Consider the following 5,564-nt stretch of genomic DNA (forward strand, 5'->3'; position numbering starts at 1 on the left):
TGGTTTTTGTGGTGTTTGTGGCACTGTCTCTGGGTGTGAGGGATGTGAAAAGCAAATAAAATATGATTGACAAAAACAAAACAAAACAAAAAACCCAGAATGCTCAAGATTGATGGGACTCTAAGGAATCATTCTGTCATGGTTCCCCCAGACTTCAACAATTCATTGTATTTAAATTTTCAGGAACACATCACACAGAAGAGATTAAACAAACCACACAGAATTTGTTAAATATCATCCCTCCCTTACCCTCTGCCCCCAACATACTTCCTTAGAGTAGTACAGGCAGGGAAGACCTAACTATTGGGAGGAATCCCTAACACTTTTTAAAAGTAGAATTCTGGCTAGTCCAAAAGGGTTCCTTCTTTTAAGGATTTCAGGAAACTAGACACTGCAACTTTATTAGTCTTGGTGATGTTTGGAGCAAATTCATCTCCAGGAGCTGCATGGTTGAAAGCAACAGGGGTTCTACCAATGGCCCCAATTCCTTCCCCTGTAGCAGCCTGGCCAAAGAGCTCACTTGTTGGTGGCATCAATCCCAAGGTTCCATCAGGCATCACAGTGGCAGGTCCCGGAGGAGCTAGGATACCAGCTGGCACTGGAGCAGGGGCATTGGTGCCTCTGTTGTTTATGCCTATAGCACCTCCCATAGCCATCTGGCCCATCTGTATCTCTTGTTCTCATACATCAGGGAATATTCCCTTGAATCTTTCATGCTGTCATGGCATTATCTCTTCTTCTTGTCATCACATTTGTTCACGGTTCCTCTGTTCCTCTTCCTGCCTGAGCTCCAGGTGCTTTCATTTTTGGACCTCTTGGTTATGCAGCTCTTCCATTCTACAAAGTTCTTCTTGGCATCTCATCAAATCCTGCCTCATCAGCATAACCTGGTGCTCATGGCAAGCAGGCTCCATCTCAATCCCCAGCTTCTCATGGACTTCCTTGATGTTGTGGTCCACTTGATCATGCTGCTCCTTCTCCATCTCAGTAAGAGCCTTCCAGCGCATGGCATATTCATATTCAAAGGAGCCAGGCTGTGCAAATTGAGGTGGTTGCTCTCGCTCCTTGTGAAATTGCTGGTTCTTTATAATGAGCTTTTCTGGAAGTCCTTCTTTGTCATCTAACTGGTCCATTGGCTCCACAGTCACAAGCTGAGGAAACGTGGTTAGTAGGAAAGACTCTTCACTGCATCTGTCCAGAGCTTTCCGTGCAGCTGGCTTCCCTGATAACTCAACAATGCCTTTTTCTGAGGGTCTTCCTCGATCATCTACAATTACTACAGCCCTTTCCACCTGATCAACACAGAAAAGGCTTCTTCCAGTAGTTCACTGGACACATACTGAGGAAGGTTTTGGACCGTAACAGATGCACTATGGCAGGCAAGGTGTGCACGCGGTTGTTTTCCACGGAGAGGCTTATTATCCAGCTCCACTTTGCCAATCTCTGCAAGGGTTCATGTTTCCAAGAAGATGAAGCCAAAGCCTTTATCCTTATGAATGAAAACTTCTCCTGCTTTCTCATATTTCTTAAATAGTTTGCTCATTTCCTCCTCAGTGATATCAGGGGGAAGATTGCTCACAAAGAGCCAGTTACCCTGGGTAAGTGTCTTCTCTCCTGGTTTCCTAAAATTCTTCAGGTCAATAGTCAAACCTTCATTTTGACTACTGGCCTGTTGCCCATTTGCTGGTCCTGGTGGTGGCAGGAATAGCTGCTGCTGCTGCTGCTGCTGCTGCTGCTGCTGCTGCTGCTGCTGCTGCTGCTGCTGCTGCTGCTGCTGCTGGTGGTGGTGGTGGTGGTGATGCTGATGAAGCTTCCTTGGAGTCTGGTTCTGCTTCTCAAGTCAAAGGTCTTATTGCTCTGCACTTTTACGCCCTCAACTTGATTGAAGACAGCAAAGTGCCTCCAGTCCTATCTTGGACTTCGCCAATACCAACAGTTCTCTCCACAAAGTAACGGTGACTCTACTCAGGCTCCACCTTCCTGAGAAAAAAAGCAAAATTCACCATGTTTAAATTGCTTGTGCAATTTAAGCACAAGACTCCACCCAGAACTGGCAGAAGTGGAGAGGGAGAATTGAACTTTGAGTAAGAATTGGAAGAGCAGAGCCTCATTTGTATGGGAAGAGTCTCACCTACACTCTGATTGGCTAGTGCTGCTGTCCAGAAGCTGGGTTTTAGGAAGCTTATGCTGATGCCTCCCAAAGGATCCCTGCATTATTTGACTTGGTCTGGCTATAATACCATCAAAAAAATTTTATGATTATTAACCCAGCTAACAGAGTAAGTGAAGTAAACATTCTTTCACAAACACACTACTATTACTATATATAAATTGTTAATAGAGAAATAATTTCAGAAAAGGTACAATTTTGACAAGTTTTAAAAGCCGTTCTTTTAAAATTAATTTTATTGGCAGTATTTTGATGTGCATAATGATCACAGTCGTCAAAGGGAATTTATACCTGTACATTATGTATTTTAATTCTTTTTTCTCCCATTTCCCCACTAACTATACTTAGTAAGAATACTTAATGGTCTTTCATAAGACCAGAGATGTATCACAGTTCAGATGAGACATTTTCTAGTTTATAGTTGAATGTTAATGCTTTCTCAAGCAACAATTAGGATCATAGCAAGATGTACATAGGAATTCCAAATGCCATACTTAGAATAAATCTTTCCTCCATTGTCAGTAATGTATGTCCCTGTCCATATTGCTAGCAGCCTTCTTTTAGAAGACAGAATCCCTCCTTCTAATCGAGACATCATCAGAATTGGTCTATGACAGTCAGGGTCCCTACTGTACAGGTGGAAAAACTCAGTGCCTCATAGAACTGTAATTAAGGAGTTAGAGAGAGACAGAGTCATCTCTATTGCAGCCTCAGTTCCAGGGCTCCAGCCTCAGTTCCAGGGCTCTGCCACCCATCCATGAATAAAGAGGTGCCTCACTTGGCATCTTCTGAGGGTCCCGGATATTAACTCCTGCAGTGCCTCGTGCTCCCTGGATGTTCATCCTACAAAATATGCTCTTTCCCAGTGAGTGGTTATTAGTGAACATTTGGCCTTTTATTCCTTACTTTTGAAAATACAGTAGTACATTTTTCTTTCTCATTAGCAGTCACCACTGGCTTTTGGAAGTCAACCCTGAGGTTCTAACTGGCGTTCTGTCTGGATGCCTTGTTCTGTTTCATGCAACGAGGCAGAAGCACTTTCATTTGGCTAGTAGTACTCCAGGCTATACATACTCTTCATTCAGCTGTGCATTGTCACTTGTCTGCCCTTCACATGGCAGTCACAGAAGAAAACCTCAGAAAGCTGACCAGCCTAGGAGATCACTTCGCGGGAAGCAGCATGTGTGGCTTGGAGGCCTCGAGGTTCTCTTTGAAACTGCTGCATGTAAAAAAAGGAACTAAAACATTGAGCTTTTAACTATTCATTTTACTTTTATTTAGATGTAATTTGCAAGTTATAAAACTTACCCCTTTGAAGTACAATTCAGTGAATTTTAGAGTATTCATTGAGTACTACAGTCATTGCCACCTAATTTCAGATGTTGATGCCCATCCAAAGAAGCCCTATAGCTCTTAGCAATTACTGCCCACTTCCCTAACCCCATCGGCCTCTGGAAACCACTGATCTATTCCTTGACTCTATGGTTCTGGATATTTTTCTTCTGAAGTTCTGTTGATAGGCTCCATTTCAACCTATCCTTTAACAGACAAGGGAGGGACAAAATACTAGGGGAAATATGGGAAAATCAACTCTTTTGTACTCCTTGTTTACTTCTGAAGAGTTACAATACCTCAGTCTCTCTTCCCTAGCTACACTATCTTTCTTCTGCACACAGGGTCCAACCATCCTGGGTCACCTATCCATGGCTTCCTGTGTTCTTGCCCCATTCACTCTTGTGCCTTCAGCTATCTCCTAACAGTGGTCACAGCACTCTTTCTGAGCTGAAGTCATACTAGACCTAGGGATAGATGTTTGAATTAGCTTCTCATTGCTGCTGTGACACATGGTTATCAACTTGCAGTTTAATATAACACAAATTTCTTACACTCCCATGAGGCAGCAGTGTGAAATGAGGTGGGCGTAGTCTGGAACCAAGGCACAGACAGGGCCGTGCTACCTCTGGAATCTTGGGGGACAATCCTCTTCTTTACTCTTTCTAGCTTCTAGAGCCATATTCCTGTCATCATTTGGCAATTAGCGCCTTTCAAAGTGTATCTTGACACATCTTTCTACTTCTTTTATGTGGTCTTCTATGACTGGTTCTATGCGCATCATTCTTTATCACATCTTCCTATTAAATCACTTTGGTCACAGAAAGTAACACATTCACTTTTCTAAGTATTAAGACACTAATACCTTGAACGCCATCTTCAACCTACCATGGTGGTCAATGTATAATCATTAAGAGAGAAGGAGGGACTGCAGGAAGGAAGAAAGCGAGGGAGAAGGAAAGGAAAAGAAGGGGAAGAGAAGAAGAGAAAGAAGGAGAGATGAGGAAGCAGTACAGTGTAACCTTCCATCAAATTGTAATTTGCTATTTTTCTGATTCTTATAGGAAGGGACAATAGACAGGCAGTCTATTTAAGAGAATCCTCAGTCTTAGGGGTATAGATATTGGGAAGGGTGGGCAGGGACATTGGAGTGCTTCATGGCTCCTTTCACCTGTGTTTACCTTGGGACAGGATGAAAATGCTGGCAATGGCAGTAATCCCAGGAGCTGTGTCCCAAGATCATGGCATCTGTGAGCCATTGCTCTTGCAGGGCAACTCAATTCTTCTCCCTGTTCAATTGCATTTGGAAGGACAAGAATTTGTAGAACAAACAACTGGACAAGATTAACACAACTCTATATAATAAGATTCCCTTTACTGCTTCCTTTGCAGTCACTAAAATATGAATACCAAAGTTATGGAGTTGTGTATGGTCAGCAGGAGACAAACTGGGGCACTCCAAGCCCTTCACAGGTTTGCGCATTATTTCACACAACTTCCCTCAAGAGACAGTCATACAACTAGTGCATGAGTGACTAGGTAAGGTTGGTAGTTGCCTCAGAAATCAAAGCTTGGGCTCAGATTCCGGGCTTACATATGGTGGCTAAATTGAAAAGGCTATTTTGTTTTTATTTTAGGAACCTCTTAGGAGAAGAGAATATACCTCAGTGGTAGATCAATTACCTAGCATGCTCAGAGTTCTAGGTTTAATCACTAGCTCAAAAACCAAAACCAAAACCAAAACCCAAATCAAACCAAACCAAACTACACACACACACACACACACACACACACACCCTCTTTGAAGAAAATTGTTTAAAACCAAAATAGTAGCAATATATTGTGTATGCTTTGTAGTAAAAGTAGATAAGATATATTGGCATCAACAGATAAGGGTTCTTTTTTTTATTTTTTTTTTATTTTTTTTATTTTATTTTTTTTTTTAAATGAGACAGGGTCTCACTATTCTGGGATTACAGGCATGTACTACCACACCTGGTACCAGGCCAGGCAGGGTGTGTCTGGGGTTCCAGGGCCTGTCACACAGCATGTGAGTCTGGGG

At 42.6% G+C, this 5,564-nt stretch overlaps 1 pseudogene; it reads right to left on the reverse strand.

Moving 5' to 3' along the window:
* Nucleotides 1-344: 344 nt before the first annotated feature.
* Nucleotides 345-3,012, reverse strand: LOC101578177 (annotated as a pseudogene).
* Between the last annotated feature and the right edge of the window lie 2,552 nt (nt 3,013-5,564).

The sequence above is a fragment of the Octodon degus genome, unplaced genomic scaffold (genome assembly GCF_000260255.1).
Source record: "Octodon degus isolate 3935 unplaced genomic scaffold, OctDeg1.0 scaffold00010, whole genome shotgun sequence".
NCBI classification, from domain to species: Eukaryota; Metazoa; Chordata; class Mammalia; order Rodentia; family Octodontidae; genus Octodon; species Octodon degus.